General features: G+C 33.0%; 1 protein-coding gene across 1 annotated transcript in view; it reads right to left on the minus strand.

Moving 5' to 3' along the window:
- LOC142328498 (homeodomain-only protein-like) overlaps nt 1–14,934 on the minus strand; it is a 64,062-nt gene extending 49,128 nt beyond the window's left edge. The window contains exon 1 of the mRNA XM_075372317.1: nt 14,797–14,934. The gene's annotated coding sequence lies outside the window, so the exon portion shown is untranslated. The remainder of the gene's footprint in view (nt 1–14,796) is intronic.
- Between the last annotated feature and the right edge of the window lie 3,760 nt (nt 14,935–18,694).

Raw genomic sequence — 18,694 nt, forward strand, 5'->3', positions numbered from 1 at the left:
TAACTGGCATTTCTCCCGCCACCACCCCATTCGGTCGCCCTACAGCATAGACCAAATGTCAGTGCCAAGATACGGCTACTGTGCCTCTAAAACAGTTTAGCGACCTCGTTACCTAAAAGCTCCTAGTGAGCTACCTATCAGCGTGAGCGGATTAAGCAGGGTGCTATTCACCACCCGCTTATGTGTCCCAACCGTTCACTTGTCAAACTAAATCTAGATCGGGGAGGCGCACCCCTTGTTACTAATTACTAAAAGTCATTAAAATTAATAAAATAAAAGATAGCAATTTAGGCTGTCACGCCTCGGTCGCTATATGCCAGCTAGTGCCTGTCCACCATTTAAAGCGCTTGGAGCTTGTATCTGGCTGGTGGCCAGCCATTATCTCAGGAAAAACTTACCACAGCGGCACTATAGGAATCAGTATAACCCAGATTAATTAAAAAACTCTAGCGATGACGGTTGAACTTCGCAACCTCATCGAGGAATTCCTACATGGTCCGACAATGAGGCTCTCGCCACACTGACTCGCCGTTTATGAGCGGCCAGTTTTCCCCTTGACTAAGTTCCAGGGTGGCCCGGTCTTTGGCCCCCCCCTCAAGAGCAGGGCAGTCGAACATCATATGCTCGTTCGACTGGACCTCCCCGCAGACACACAACTCACCGCAGACACACACATCAGCCGCTAGGCAAAACCGAAACAGATATTGCTTTAAATCCACATGGTTGGTGAGCACTTGGGCACTCGCTGCCCTTAAAAATGAATTCGAGGCATATGATCCCTCCAGATCCTGTATAAACATATACAAGGATCTTCCCTTAGTCGGGTGTGCCATTCAAGCTGCCATGCCTCCATCGCGAGACTCCATAGCCTCTTTCGCAGGCGGGAAACGGGCAACTGAACGAAATTTAGATCCGGTGCATTGTGATCACCGTTCCGCTCCGATTCTAGCCCGGAGCCTCGAAACCGCATCCCAAATGTTTCGGCTTCCCGACCTCTTCGCAACTTCCACATGGCTGCCCGAACTTTCACCACTAAATCGATTGGGAGAGCCTTTCCCAACACGGTGGTAGCCTTGTAGGAGGTTGTTTTAAAAACACCAGTGCATACTATCAAGGCTCTGCGCTGGGCACTCCTTAAATTTTGAAGCAGTGCTCTATTTCTATCCAACCTATGCGCCCAAATTGGCGCCGCGTATGCGATCATACAATCGAAGACACCTCGGTACACCAAGTACATTTGACGACCCGACAGCCCGTAATCCTTCTAAGTTTGTGCATCACAGAGATGGCGTTCGCCGCAACTTGCTTAATGTGGTTACTAAAAAGCAACTTGTCATCAAACAAAACACCTAGGTACTTATGAAGCCTTACTCGGCTGATTACACAGCCTTTATACTTAATGTGGGGGTTACGACTGCTTGATAATTTGTCTGTACCCTTCAGAAGCATAAACTTCGTCTTGAGCATCTTTAAATTTTGCATGTCCATCCAGCCCTCGGCGGTTGACAAAGCCACCTGCGCCCTATTATCTAGCTGCGGTCGTGAATTATCACGAACTAACAGGAGACAGTCATCGGCGAAAACCTGGGCCGAGACCCCTTCTGGGAATGTCAACCCCAGAAATCCATCAAACGCCAGGTTCCACAGCAGGGGACCGAGAACGGAAACCTGCGGGCTTCCCCTGGTGATGGATTTTTCCACAACTAGGTGCGCAGCCTTAAACAGAGCCGTGCGGTTAGACAAATAGTCTAACAGGGCTTCGGGAACATTGTGGCGTTCCAATTCATAGAGGACAGAACTCCAACACAAGGAAGGAAATGCTGCTTCTATGTCAATAAAAATTGCCAAAACGTATTTGCAGTCGGCGCTTTTCACCTCGGCAAGAGCATTTAAGATGCAATCCTCGGTGCCAACCCCTTTAATGAAGCCATATTGGTCTCGATTTAGAAAAAAGTTCATATCGATGTTTTTCCAGAGCCGTTACACAATCAGCCTTTCCAGCAACTTGCCGAGGACCGGCAAGAAGCTGATGGGCCGTTAACTGTTGACCTCACCAGGATCCTTTCCAGGTTTTAAGAGCACCCTCACCAAAGCCACCTTCCAGGCCGGAAAGCAGCCGCAACTTAGGCACTCCGAGAACAGTCTGCCAAGCGGCAGACTGCTGAAAACCTTTCACATGTCAAAATTTGATGTACGGTGAAAGTGTTTAAATTTAACTGTTCACTCATCATCCTTATTGTTAAACGACGGTCTGATCTCACACGCTCAACGTTTTCGTCAGATTTTGAAGTTGAAGGTCTCTCTGAGCGAGGTTGATCTTCAACGTGTTCTCGGCCTTCCAAAAATGATTTGTGCCAGCGGAAAAGTTGTGCCCTTGATAAGCAATGTTCCCCATAGGCCTGTTTCAACTTTTCAAAGGTCACACTCTCGGATTCCCCAAGTTTAACACAAAACTTGATTGCACAACGTTGCTCTAAATTCCGATGCTCCATTTTCGTAACACACAACAAAATCACAACTTCACTGATGGCGCTGTCAAAAATAATGTGTTGACTGAACGGAGTTGAAACTTGTACAGAGCATGTGATAAATACACCGGTCTAGCACAGACCGGTAGACACAGCGCTGCCACATCGCTTGCAGTGTTACCAATCTCATTACTTTTCTCACACACCTCGTATCTCAGGTATTTGTGATTTCAATTGGATGAAGGAATGTTATACATCGAAGAGATAAGACTTTATAAAAAGTTACTGGTGTATTATTTTTAACCTTTAAAAAATTAAAGTAATCAGAAAGATAACAAGAAACAATAAAATTAAAAAAAAGCTGACAACACAGTTGTAGAACTTTCCCGTTACGCGACTTTTTCTGATGTACGGCTTATACACACATACAAAGTATTGAGACGCAGTATAGCCTGTAAGTAAAATTTGTAAAGCACAAATCTCGAAAAATATAATCTTAATAAGTTTTTAAAAGTTATGAGTTTTTCAATTTTTCTTATTGAAGTTGTTTTTCTCTAAATAAGAATTTGTCATGGTGGTAACTTTCTCAATCCTTGTCACAGGGAAGTTAAATGTAACACATCCCTAACATTAAAAGTAGAATATCTTTAAATAATTTTTCAAATTTACTGACATGAGATTTTTTCTCTTTTTTTTCTTAATGAGCCAATTATCAGGATGGAAACAGTTATGAACTTTCTCAGAAAGTTAGGGTGTTTTCTAAATACCTATCCCTTTGCTATCATATACAGGTGATTCAAAGAAACGGGAAATTTTGAAAGTTGTGTTGGTAGCCGTGGGTGATTGGTACCACTTGATAAGTGGCGCCAGCCTCTCTAACCTAGCCTGCCATTTAGTTGTCACGGATCCTTGGAGTGGTGGGCAACGTGCATTTGCTATCAAAGCGTTTTACAAAAACAATGACAGCGTGGAGGGAGCGCGTAGAGAATTTCGCCGTCATTTTAATCTGGGACGGCACAACCGTGTTCCATCAGCACATGCAATTAAACCATGGATATCTAATTTTGAGGAAACTGGTTCGGCAATGAAAAAGAAACCTCCAGGCCGTGAGCGAACCGTCCGTACACCACAGAATGTCCAAGCTTTACAGATGCTGTCACACGAAGTCCACATCGGTCAATCCGTCGTCTCTCAGCATATTTACAATTACATAGTTCAAGTGTTCGAAGAATGTTAGTGAAGGACTTGCAATTCCATCCATACAAGTAGCAGATACGTCCAGGAACTGAAACCGAACGATGCAGTTGTGCGAGCACAATTCTGTAATGTAATGCTTCAGAAGATAAATGATAACGAAAAGTTTGTTCACAAACTGTGGATGTCAGACGAAGCGCATTTCCACCTCAGTGGATTTGTTAACAAGCAAAATTTCAGATACTGGGCACAAGAAAATCCTACGCAGCTACACCAGCGTCCGTTGCACAGCCAGAAAGTGACCGTGTGGTGTGCTATGTCATCTTACGGTGTTATAGGCCCTTATTTTTTTGAGGATGATAACGGTCTTGCGATTACAGTGACGTCGGCTTGTTACGTAGCCATGCTTGAAACCTTTATTGTGGAACAACAAAAGAGATTTCCACTGATTCTTAACACAGCCTGGTTTCAACAAGAAGGAGCAACGTCACATACTGCACGAATATCGATGGCAGCTGTACGCCGATTGTTTGGACAACGTGTCATTTCACGAAACGGTGACATTAGATGGCCTCCCAGATCGCCTGATCTCTTAGCTTGCGATTACTTTTTGTGGGGTCACCTTAAAAGCAAAATGTTCCACAGTAGACCTGCTACAACGGAAGAACTGAAGGCCTCGCAATTGCATCCGAGAATCAATTGCGGAAATTCCAGTTGAGATGTTACGTCAAACCATAAACTATTTAACGAAGAGACTTCGTGAGTGTTTACGTAGAAGAGGAGGTCACCCGCAAGATGTCATCTTTAAAAAATAAACTAAAATGTATGTATCCTAAAATGGCAACATTTGTACAATTACATGAAATAAAATTCATTTTATAAAAAAAAATTTCATTAACGTTATTTAATTTTTCAAATTTCCCGTTTCTTTGAATCACCTGTATATATGTATATGATCTGACTACAACCTAATACTAGTAAAAGAAAAAAGTTGACAAGAATTTAACAAAACTTTTCCGACATTCGTTTAGAATTTGCCTCCCCCTCAATAATAATTTATTCATTATTATTCTTACGATCTATTTTGTTATTAAAAAAAATGATTATAAAAATAACACAAGTTCAGTGTTTGTAACAATATCGAGTTTACCGGGTGTTTTCTATCTTCCCTTTCCTCTCGAAATGGTGTATTTTATAAACTCATTTTCAGGGGATTTTAAGGAGGTGTATAAAATTCTTTATAAGTTTTATTACTGCTTTAACATGGACTGTAAACTTTTATTTTTGTAAATGAGGCGTAATTAGGGTGGAATAGTGTTTAGTCTTTATTTAAAAGTAGAGAGTCTTTTAAAACGTTTTTAAAATTAATTTTTGTATGCTTTTAAGTACTTTTTATGGTGCATTAAACTTTGCATTGTTTTAACACAACACTGAACTTGTGTAATTTTTATAATTTTTTTTTAATAATAAAATAAATAAGATCTTAAAAAGAATAATAATCTATAAATTATTATTGCAGAGTGGTGGGGGGGGGGGGGAGACAAATTCTAAACGAATCTCGGAAAAGTTCTGTTAAGTCCTTGTCAACTATTTTCTTTTACTGGTATATTATTTTTCTTTTACTGGTTGTATAGTCAGATCATATAAATATTGTATAAATTTTTTTATTAGATTACGAGCTGCTTTGGTCATTTAGCCCAATGGAATTTTGTAGCTTATGAAAATGCAACCATGTCTGACCGGGATTCGAACCCGGGACTTCCGGATGAAGGACTGAATGCTACCATTCTGCCACGGAGATCGGCTATAAATATTTCATCATTTTATAAGTTTTTTTATTATACAAATATTATGTTAATTATTTCTGTATAAGAAATATCTCATATAATTTTAATAATCTATATACCTGTAGTGTTTGAAACTTTATTTATTATATTTTAAATTAATAAAGGATATTTTTATAAATATTTCTTATTATGCTTCCTTATTTGTAGAAATCCTTGACCAATTTAACTCGATTCCACTCAATGAAATCGGGCAAATTTATTTATTAGTAATAACAACAGTCGACGGTTGCAGATACCATATTTTTTTATGATAAGAAATATATTCCGTAACTTATGAAAAATGCGAACCATGACTGGGATCTGAACCCAGACCTACCAGATAAAATGCAGATATAACTCCTAATATAACATAAATTACATCATGTGGCCATTAAAATTCTATAAACGTTTGGAACAAATGTATCAGTAACCTAGGTATTCTGAGGATGGTTGGGGAAAATCATTAAATTTTATAAATTACATAAAACATTATTAAAGTGTGGGGTTAGAGATGTAACGGAAGGTTTAAGGAATGCAACTACAGAAAGGGGATTATTAACGGCAACAGAAAAAGCGTTATATAATGCTAGAAGACCCCTAAATACGGGGTCTTACTACATTCAATTGTAGTAATACAAGAAGTATATATTGTAGGTAATCACATATTAGGTAAACGTGGAATTCACCTTAAGTACTGATCGAGAATTTCGAATAAGCTTGTCATGGAAAAACCATCTACTGTAGCTTTGTATGATTTAAATTATAAATAAAAACAACAAATTAAAATTATAAATCTGTTCTTGAAAGCTGAAAGACTCGTACCTCGGTTCCGATATGAGTTCATCGGACTGAACAACAGTTTACAGAGTAGGTTGACTTCTACGAATCTATAAACTGTTAAATCTTTTTAAGATCGTTATATTTTATTTACGATCATTAAACCTTCATGTCTTCCCATAGTTTTCTTACTGAAGACATAAATTTTATTTACGGTAGCTCAGTTTTTTGCAGACTACGTTCGAATCGTAGTAACATACTAAAGGAGTGCACATACAAGGAGGAATGTGCGTGTGCGGTCTGAATCCCTTATTTCTGTTTATGAATTTAAATTGGAAGATAAATATAATCCTCTGTTTATTTTATCTGCATCTCAACTGTCAAATTTAATCTATATGTTACGAACTATTTAAAAAATAAAAATAAAACATTTATTATAAATGCAATTTTAAAACATTTTTTCATTTCAGAATATCTAATCGTTAATAATTTATAAATATTTAATATTCAGTATAGATTTGATTTCAATTCATACTGATTTCAATATACAAACCGAACAGCAATATTAACCAGATCGTAAATCGATTGGCAGAAGCACTGCTAATTTCCATGATCGCGGTTCTTATCAAGCATTCCTTCAAGGGAAATATATTCTCAAATATTTTTTATCTGGCTATTATTTAAAAGATTCTGGAAAGAGTGGCTTCTGATGACGGGCAAACTGTTCGGAATAAAGTTCTTTAATTTACCTAATTCCGGAAAGAAAACTTATATTTTTATTCTACATTCTTGTAGTGTGTGTGTGTGTGTGTGTGTGCAGCTTGCGCTCCCCCGTTATGTTCATTCTAACCGAAATATAAGTAAGTCGAATATTATTAATTTTATTTTTGTATTTTATGTAAATATATTTACACAGAAATATTTTTAAATAAGCTACGTGTAAACCTCCATCAGAATTAGAATTGCCCTCAATGTCAATAAAATTAGGTATACTATAAACAAAGAGTTGGAATCCTTCCAGAGTTACACATTTTTTCTTAAGTCAGACAATCTTAAAGATTATGCAATACTAGTTTAAATCGTGTAAATTGCAAAGTATGAGAAAAATTAATCGTTAAAAAAATTTGCATATTTGTAAAATATGAGAAAGTATTGTTTAAAAAAAAAAATCTGATATGGACAACACATGACTTCCTTGTGCGACTATTAAATTACATTTACACATTTTTTTAAAGTGAAAAGTACATAAAATTTTATTTCATTAAAAACTTCTGATATTTTTAATTTTTTTTAATTTTTATTATTGAATTATTATTCACAGTAAAACATTTTTTACAATGAAAGGTTAATGATTATTAATAAAGCAATATAATTAAAAGAAAAAGCTATAGAAAGAAAAGGAAATGAAGTCTGATTCGAACCGATGTACTTCCCCTCAGATCCCAAATATTTTATTAATTAAAATTTTATTTGGCTATAACTCTGGAACCAATGAAAATAAATACCGCTTATGATATATCATTTAAAAGCTCTCAATGAGGTTTATTACTGCAGTTAAGAAAAAGTCCAAAATCCAAAAAAATTGGATTTAGGGCTTTTTTGGACACTTTCGGTTCAATCGATTGCAAACAAAAGGAGAGGTGCACAACTAGATGTTACAACAATCCTACATTCAAAATGTCAACATTCTACGGCTAATCGTTTTTGAGTTATGCGAGATATGTATGTACAAACATCACGCCGAAATTAATCAATAGTGGATTCAATGATGGTCAAAATGGATATTTCCGTTGAAATTTGAAAGCCGAAATTTTTCGCGATCACAATACGTCTTTCACTTCGTACAAGGAAGTAAAAACTATTTTCTTTTTATGTAGCTCCCTAGTTAAATAATGTTTTTTTTACTTTTTTTTATCATACCCTTATGATCTTTTATGTTATTGTTGGTTACTATGTTAGTTTATTGAGATACTAATATAAGTTGAGAATTAAGGCACTTTGTTCTTATTAATGAATTCCTTACCGAGTTAAGACTGATTTACAAAAAAATTGATTTGTTATAATTTTTACTTTCTTGTACGAAGTAAAGGAAGTATTGTGATAGCGAAAAATTTCGGTTTTCAAATTTCAACAGAAATATCCGTTTTGACCATCCCTGAATCCATTTTGACTAGTTTCGGCGTGACGTCTGTACGTACGTATGTATCTCGCATAACTCAAATGATTAGCCGTAGGAAGTTGAAATTTTGGATTTAGGACTGTTGTAACATCTATTTGTGCAATTCCCCTTTTGATTGCAATCGACTGGATTAGAAGTGTCCAAAAAAGCCGAAAATCCAAAAGAATTTGGATTTTGGACTTTTTCTTAACTGCCGTAATAAGTCCTCATTGAGAGATTTTCAACGAATAAGTATATACTTATTTTCGTTGGTTCCAGAGTTATAGCCAAATAAAAGTTTAATAAATTAAATATTTGGATCTTACAAGGGGAAGACACATCGATTCAAATCTGACTTCATCTACTTTTAAAAAATTTTTTGATTTAAATATATTGATTAATTAATAATAATTAACCTCTGATTGTAAAAAAAATTATGATAAATAATAATTCAATAACAATGAAAAAAAAAAATTAAAAATATCAGAAGTTATTAATGAAATGAAAGTTTATGTACTTTTCATTTAAAAAAAAAATGTGTATATGTAATTTAATAAGCGTACAAGGAAATTATGTGGTGTCCAATCAAATTTTTTATTATATCAGTTGGAAACGTAAAACTTTCTTTGCGTAGAGTATGAGGAAATGTTTGTAGATTTAATGATTTCTATAACTAAGCTTATAATTTTTATTTAATAATAAGATCTTATTTCGTAAAAGGCAAATACCGACGGTTATTGTCTCATAAAAGTTTAAATATATTTTTCTTTTGTCTACATGATGCAAACGTTGAAATTGATAAATTATTAAATTTATATTATTATATCAATAAATTATTATTAAATATATTGGTTATATTATGATTATTTTATTGATAGATATTATATTTCTATAAGTGACATATTACATATGACACGTGGTGTCTACATCAGATTTTTTCTCTTAATGCACACTAGAGAACTTACTGGCAGAAAATTAAGTATGTTTATTTACCGCCGCTTTCAGGCTGTAGATTTCAATCGATGATCAGTTGATCATCTGGAAATTCAATACGTTTCACGAGAGCAGACTCAAGCGGCAATTTCTTATCAGGGTGTTAATATATCTAAAATTTAATAATTTTAACGCATGATAGTAATGGCATCACGCAGAAAATCAAAACGTTCTAAATTTATTACTGAAAATAATTAAGATGATCGTAAAAATTCGACTCCTTCAGTACTTACTAAATTTGGGTTTAAATCTTCAAATAACATTTTATTCATATATTATACTTTCAAATTATAAATCCTAAATGTTACTGCTAAATAACGGTAATCTGGTTCTTTTGACGTTTAATTACTTTAATTCTTCGTTAATTTTAATTTTTATATTTCTTGAATACTAAAATCTTTGGCGGTAATAGCATGTATAACATGAGTTATATCCTTCTCATCGTTTCTAACATGGTAATAATCTGAGCTTATTTATTTCGAATGCGGCGTGTTGGTACGGCTGGATATACTTCATTCTTAACTTATTGTGCTATAGGTGTCGTTATTAGCTTCTCTAATACCATAATTAACCTGCTATTCCAAATTTTCTTAATTTAAATGCGTAATTCGTTAAATAATCAATTCTTTTCTACATTTTCTATTTTTTTATTTTTTTTATTGTGGGGATAATTAACTGTAGAGTCCTGATAACGATATTTATTTGGTAATACGTTTTCTTAAGGGAAACGAAAGTAGACAACATTCCACAAATCTAGTCTTCTTACATACTTATCTTCAATTTTTTTCAATTATGATTAACAATGACGGTAATATTTTGACGTTCAAAACTGTTTTTGCACGTGGATTTTAACTACAGCCCGTTCATAAATTAGTGTTAATATTATTTATAAGTATTCGCGAAAAAAAAACACATTTTTTTCTTTAAAAAATGAACGTTAAATAAGATTTAACTAAAACATAACAAATTAAAAAAAAAAAAAAATTATATTAAAAATTAAATATGTGTTTAATTTTTGAATCGTTAAATTCATTTAAAAAATTATGAGCCAAGGGTAGAGTTCTGGTATAACTTAATACTACTTTTGTAACAATAATTTTAGTTGACTGCACACTTATACTCGTAGCTATTATCTATCCGACTTGAGTGAAATGTCAATAGTTCAAGAGCTACAAATAAGATTCAAATAAGATCTGGTCTACATGAGATAGGTTGATCGTAAAAATTCGAATAAATTACTCCTTAAGTACTTATTAAATTTGGGTTTAAATCTTCAAATAGCATTTTATTCATACTATTATACTTTCAATGGAATAATAAGTATTGCCTTAATACAATGAACAATTACGTAATTTTCAATACGAATATAATATAGACGACTTACATGCAAAGCCGGATTTAGAGAAATTTATCTTCTGAACAGATCGAATATTTTTGTTCCCTTTTCCCCTCGGCACAAGAGTATTATCAGTAACATTTGTTTCTTAGATGATAGGTAGTACTTTGAATTAAAACTTTATTGTAATTTATTTGTGAACTTGTGAACAAGTCCTAAATCGGTCATATGTTGGCGGGAATTTCAATGTGTAACTGTAAGAGTAAATTCTGTTTCCCGTCAAGGTTTTGGCTGGTTCAAAGCTGTCAGTTGTGTTGTAACTGATGTAAAAGCGTTTTCTTTCTTTTCTTTATTTGGTTCCAAGAAGATGTAGACTCAATATTTTTTCTATAAAGTAGTGACAAAAGTAATGTTAGATAAATAAAATATTATTGATATTTATGCGGTAGACGCAAAAAAATAAAAATAAGTTTAACAGAGAAACTTTTTTTATAATTTTTTTCTTCCACTTCACTACAAACCTACAAACTCGGGTTCATTTTGTTCATCCTAATGAAACTACCTTTTTCTTATAAAAACATGAAGAATTTTAAACCTATACAAAACACCTAACGTACTTTTTTTTACTGTATCTCAACAAGTATTTTAAACATTGCAATATCAAATATTGAAAAATACCTAAAATTCTAAAACGTTTTCAAAACAACATTTCAAAATATTATTTACAAGAAATCTTTAAAAATGATGTTGGCAAAGTGGTCGTTGATCTATTAAAAATATATGATCTGCCTGTTTCTAATAAAACATTCAACTAAAAAAAAATTAAATGCTGTTTTATCTCTAATTTTTGTCTGTTTTTTTTTTAATTTCCCCAAAAGTAAATTTTTTGACATATGAATTTATTTTTCCGTTTTACATCCTTTCTTAACAATTAAATAATTCTTATTTAACTTATTCTACGACTTGGAACGAGAATAATTTTCAAATTTTTTCTGCACGATTTTTTTAATGGTACGCTTCACGGCGAATACTAAAATAAAATCTGGATAAAGTCATTTCTGATGTCCGCTGTACGGGATCATACGTGAGTTTACAAAAATATTCGATTTATTTTCATTAAAAACAAAACAAAAATTATAATATTGGTTAGTATCTAAAACCGGTTAATCTAATTTCTATTGAAATGAATATACAAAATTGTTAACAGCTTTCTTAAAATTCTTAGCGATATCTTTACTGCCCATCTAGTGGTAAATCATTTGTTTAACTGTTGGTTTTCAAAGTCAAAGATTCTGAGGTTCAAATCCTAATAAACGTTAGTTGTTTTTATACGGATCTGAATACTAGACAGTGGATACTGGTGTACTTTGATGGATGGAGTTCAATTAACCACACGTCTCAGGAACGGTCGGCCTGAGTCTGTACAAGACTACATCTTAGTTACATGTCATTCATATCATCCACACCTCATTGTGCCTTGGGGAGATTGCTTATTGTTCACTAACTGAACAGATTGCAACACATTAGGAATAATAATACTGTAAATAATATCATTGAATAATATCAACGTTATTCGCTTATCAACGGATAAGATGTTTAAAAGTATGTAAAACAAAGTACATCGTAATAAGAACTTAGTTGTTATGCGACACATATAACTTCATTATTTGCAAAATAATTTAAATTATTAACAAAAACTAATAAATTGTAATAAAATAAAATCTTCGGCAAAAATTATTCTAAAATAATTACGAATTCAAAATTGAATACCTAAAAAGTACGGTCCTAACATTTTTACTTCCTTGTATGAAGGAAATAAAGAAAGTATTATAATCGCGAAAAATGTCGGTTTTCAGATTTCAATGGAAATATCCGTTTTTACCATTCCTGAATTCATTTTGACTAGTCTCGGCGTGACGTATGTACGTATCTAGCATAACTCAAAAACGATTACCGGCAGAATTTTCTTAACTGCAGTAATAAGCTCTCACTGAGAGCTTTTCAACGATATATCATACGCGGTATTAATCTTCATTGGTTCCAGAGTTATAGCCAAATAGAATGTTTTTTTAATAAATTATTTGGATCTTACAAGCGGAAGGCACATCGATTCAAATCCAACTTCATCTCTTTTTTAATTTATATTTATTGATTTATTAATAATTATTAACCTCTGACTGTAAAAATAATTTTACAATAAATAATAATTCAATAATAAAAAAATAAAATAATATCAGTTATTAATGAAATAAAAATTCTATGTACTTTTCATTTAAAAAAATGTGTATATGTAATTTAATAGGTGTACAAGGAAGTCGTGTGGTGTCCACGTCAAATTTTTTTGTTAGTCAATTTATTTTGTTATTTATAGGAATGATGTTTTTTATTAACTTTTACGCCTGATATGTCCATTATAAAAAACTTACCGTTACAAACCGAAATCTAAAGAACGAAAGAGAATTTGTATGTTAACTAATTAATACATTTGCGAACACGATATAATAATGTTCTTATACAACACGATTTTACCTTAAAAATTTAATCACAAAGCGCCATTGAAAATTTTAAAGTACCTGAAAGTGTTCAAAATATTTATCTATATATTCTAATGGAACAAGAAACGTAATTATTCTTAACAAGATTGTTGGCGAAGTTAATTGTATCGATTTATTGAGTCGTGACCCAATACGTGTTCGTACTTGCAGTGCTCTAACGGTCGTAGTAAACTAAAGAAGGTCGGTTCCAAAATCCATTTATGATGCTTTTTAATAATATTTTTATTTTATTTCACGATTGTTTGTAATACTTCTTAAAATAAAATCTTTTTTTATTTCTTTTTTTTATATTTGCTTTAATTATAGTGCTAAGTCATTTAAGACATCGTAAATATAATTTTAAATAAAGACTTTTTCTTTTACTTAATAATTAAACCATAATACTGGTTTCTACTCCTAACTGACAACCCTGCAAACTTTAACTTTCAATTAAATATGTCCGCCAGATCGTCAAAAAAAAAACAGACTACATATATGAACGCGGGTGTCAAAAAATAATCCACTGGTAAATATCTTGACTTTTAAAGTATTAAATATGTATCGGAATAATTGGATATTGTCACACCTATTTGAGATAATTAAACTATAATAACGAAAAATACAAAAATTGAAAAATGATTATATAATTTTGTACCTCCATAAAAATCGATTAATTATAATTCTATAATAAACTCTCTCACTTAATTTACTAAGTATCTTATTCGTGATAAAATAACTAAACTAAGTATCTTTATTTGATTTTATATTTTATGGATATAATTCTTTATTATTAATAAGTAAAAGCATATTTAATAATTCTAAGTACATTAATTTCTATTTTATTAAATGTAATATTACTTCGATTTTAAAGGAACGTCACGTTAAAAAAAATACAAAATTGTTCACACATTGGGTTTCTTAATCATTAATTTGCAACAGGCAGCTTAGACAAGTAATAAAATATTAAAGCTAATTAATTTAATTCTCTTTTATTTATTCTGTTACGTACGAGTACTTATCACACTGAGAACAACTTATTACGTACACCACATAAAATTTCAAATTTTGAAATTCACGGAGCGGAGCGCTTAACAAACAAATTTATATGAAAAAGAATCTATATGAAAAAGAATTTATCCTGCAATATCTGCAAGTTGCAAAAAATAATTATTGAAACCAAACAAAATTTTTCAATCGCAAATTAATATTTTTGGGAGTATTTTTGTCGGCTAGTTTTATTGCCGGTCAAGTTTATTTTCTGTCGAGAACATTTATAAAGCATCTTTGAAAATAGATTTAAAATAATAATATCGGTACTGTACTCGTGTGGCTTAAGTACGAACGAAAATAAAATTTTTTGATTTACCTTTAGAAGGTATCAATTTTTTATTTGACTTTCTGCGTCATTGTAATTTTAATTTCCTAAAGTAGTATTAAGCAGTCGTGTAAGAATTCATAAAAATTAATGTAGCGATAAATAAATTTACGTTATTAAAACGTTATCACTTACCTTGCGGCTCTGGAGCAGCGGGTTAAATATAAAAATAAGTAGGACCAGACGATAACTAGTACAACCGACACGAAGAGGACTGATACTGTGTGCTTTACTCCCCTCCAGCTTGTACAAAACCTATCCCACTTTCATTTTTAGTGCAATCTGTACATGCGCAGTATAAATACTACTTTCTCAAAAGTGCGCTCACTTTTAAAATCTTTTACCGCTATTGTAATCCAGCGTCATCCTCCAGTAGAAATTTTTTATTTTGTCAGATGAATATTTTTCACCTTATTACTTATCTACAGCGCAAGAGAATATCTTGAGAACGCATAGAAAAAATTCTGCGAAATGTTTTACAACCGTTTTTCAAAACGATAAAATCGAATTTAATTATAAATTCAATAAGACAACTCGAATAGCTTTGTAATATACTAATCGTCGTAAACGGCTCACTTTACTCAAATATATATATATATATATTGTCGCCGAATGGCTTCGACGGCATGTGGCACTTACTAACCTTATGGTAGCCCTGAAAAGGGCTGATTTTATCGTTGACTGGCTCCTAACCTTATGGTAGCCTTGAGAAGGGTTATTGTCGTCGAATGGCTTCGACGGCTCGTAATTCATAACCTTGTGGTGGCCCTGAAAAGGACCGTTTTTTGCGTTAGCTCTGAGAAGAGCTGTCGGGTCCGGAAGCTGGTCTCCAGCAAAGTCGGGGAGTTGCGGCTCGTCCATTGAAGTCAGACCGGGCTTTCCCTCAGCGGCGGTTGGGTTCCCACTACAACGTGGCAGTGGTGACCCTCAGAGCCCCGCAGTATCGGGTCGGCGTCGATCGTCCTTCGCCTGCGCGGCCGAGGCAGTTCTCCTGGAGCGATCCCACGCTGGGCCGGCTACTGCTGTTAAGTCCGCCGGCCAGGGCGATTGTAGCTCGGCAAGCTGGAGCGGAAAGGTAGCCTCCGCGTCCAGCGGCTCCCTCGGCGGGCCGGCCAGGCATGTTGCTTCGGCGGGGATGTTGGAATTCGTCGGGAGGTCCCACGTTGTGGCGGCCAGGGAACTTCTCCTTGGTCTTCTCCAGGTGTTGATCGACGATGAATTGAAGATTCACTCTCGTGCACGCTCTTTTATTGGAGCCTGAGAGTGGTGGGGCTGCAGCGCCGCTATGGTGAGAGAACTGCGCGATGGGAGTGATACTTGTATCAGCGCGTACGTATACTGTGCGTCAGCTCACATCGTTGCTACCGCGTTCGCTCACCGATATTAAATTAGGCATGTATATGGTAACAATATATATATATTTTATTTTTTTCAATAAAGCTTGTGTTTGTTGCTAAACCATCCAGTTGAGGAGTTTGGCTGAATGGTCTGTAGTTTTCAGTAGGATATTTCGCATGCCGTATAATTCTAATGAAAATTTTGTTTCTTAAGGAACTCTGTTTTTTTTTTTTTTTGGTATAAATGTTTTTAGAGAAAAAAAAATTTTTCTTTAAGTATTATTTAACTCAAATTCGTTGATCAGTAATATGCTGTTGCTCTTATCTACAGTAAAAATATCTTGTTCAGTTAAGAAATTGGGGACTTGATGAACGCCTGCTGCTTGGGAAACCTTAAGCTTGAGCTGTCCTCGGTGCGGGGTCGTTTTCTTGTTCTGGAGTTCCTCTACGAGTGAATTGTACTTTTACATAATCTAATCCTTTACGTTATTCACGATTTCTTCTTTTTCAATTTAGGTTTTGCAAGTGTAGGTCCATGTTGAAGATGGCTGGATCCTTGGTGTTTTCTGGTGGGTTAGAAGGCTGGATGTACACTGATCTGGGGATTATATTTTCTCCAACGGTTGTACAATAAATCTGATGGCTAAAGTACTTGTCGAGTAAAACCTGCTTGTGAACATTCTTTGCTGCAATTAAAATATAAATATTACATTCAGTCAATGTTTAAAATTATCTTTAACATTTATTGAATTCAAACTTTTGTCATGATAAAACCCATTAATTCTTACAAACAAATAAACAATCATAAATGGTCCTTTATAAACCCTTTGCAGTATTTCTCTCAGCAAATATTCTCAGAAAAATCCATCTTTTTTCATTAGTAATTTTCTTTAATTAGTTCTATAAACAATTTTTTCATATTTTTAACATTTTTTTAAATAAAGCTACAATTTTATAACAAATATGTCAAATTTATTCAAATTTTTTTGTAAATCTTTCTTAATTTTGGATACTAACATTTAAAAAAATATCAGTATATTTCATGATTTCCGAAGTATTTATAGAATTAAAAAAAATTATACATTGCTGTATTCTTTTTTATTCAGCAGTAAATTTTGTTTTTTTTAAATTTTTCTTTGTGAAAATGAAATACGAAAATTGAAGTATGAAAGCAGAAATGAATAAATATAGTAAACTACTGCTTTTGAGAATGACTTAACAATAGAATAAGCTCTTTATTGCAAAGGTCACTGTGAAAATTTGGATTTTTTAATTTGCATTGCCTATGTAATAGAAAGTTTAATACACCAATAAGAAAGTTTAATTCCAGTTAAAGTGTAATAGAAAGTTCATTTCCAATGAGGCAGGTTTGGAAACCATCAGAATTGGAATGACATTGCCCAACTTAAAACTTATCAGTGGTATTGTGTAAGTTCTCGTTCTCATTGGATTAGAGACTGTCTGAAAAACTGAAACTAAAAAATCAAACTGAAGGAAGAAATAAATGAACATTCTTAGCAAATTGGAGAAACTGAAAAACATAATTTTTACTTCTGAAATAAAAGAGATATTATTGTACCAATATTAATTAATAAGTAATATCATTGTAATGTATACTAAATAATATCTTCAAATTCCAGCAACTTTTCTTGGATGATATTTTTATATTCTTACTGTATTGATATTTTTATATCTTCTGTAGACATTTCCTCAATTTGGATCATCAATCTCTATTCAATTTTAGTTTTTCTTACTTCAACATTAAAAGATGTACTTTAATGTAATTTTGATTTTTTTGTTCTCCCCTTTTTTTTGACACTATGTATTTTTAAATACTCTTTAATCCAAGGATATGGGAAATACATAATTATGCAACAATTTTATTTCCTAAATTCATGATCTCAGCTGATGTCAACAAAAAACTAACCATATTTCTACAATTATACCTTAGTCCATTTTTGAATTCAAAAAGATATTCATTAAGGTATTAAATAAATGCACCTCTATTCTTTAAAGAATTTCAAAATCACCAGTTTTAAAAAAGAAAGTTTAAGAATTAAGAAGTGTTGAAACATGTAAAATTTTAATCCTTGTGCATCTTAAAAAGTATTACATTAAAAAAAGCAATAAATTATTAAATTTAACATTTATGAATATATTTATCATTGAATTAATTATTTAAAAATTAAATTGAGATGTTATAACTGATGCCTAGATTCTAGAGATATGCTGCATAATTTATGTTAAATTCCAATTTCCTAATGACAAAATCAAATTAAATTAAATATAGGATAATTAGCTGCCGGGGGTGTCACGTCACATCTCCACATATAGGTCCTCCGGGCGGGCGGCGTCTGGGAATGGGACTATTAGGTGTCCAAAATTGATTACCTCTTGTGTAAAAATGGGGTTTTTTTTTTGAAAATTGATCAAGGAAAAGCGAAAAAAAACATCAGCAAATCATCCCAACTAAATTTGGCTTGGATCGAGTCAGGCATCTTTTAAAGATTGCACACTAACAAAATCCATAAGCAAATTCACTCAATACGAGAACTGAAATCTTAAATAAAAATTAAATTAATTGATTGTTTATTTATTATATTCAGTTTACGAAACAAATTATTCGAAATACGAAACTAACCTTCCTTGACACAATAACATAAGAGTAGTTGGCTTTAAAAACAGTAAATCGCTAA

The sequence above is a fragment of the Lycorma delicatula genome, chromosome 1 (genome assembly GCF_047948215.1).
Source record: "Lycorma delicatula isolate Av1 chromosome 1, ASM4794821v1, whole genome shotgun sequence".
NCBI lineage: Eukaryota > Metazoa > Arthropoda > Insecta > Hemiptera > Fulgoridae > Lycorma > Lycorma delicatula.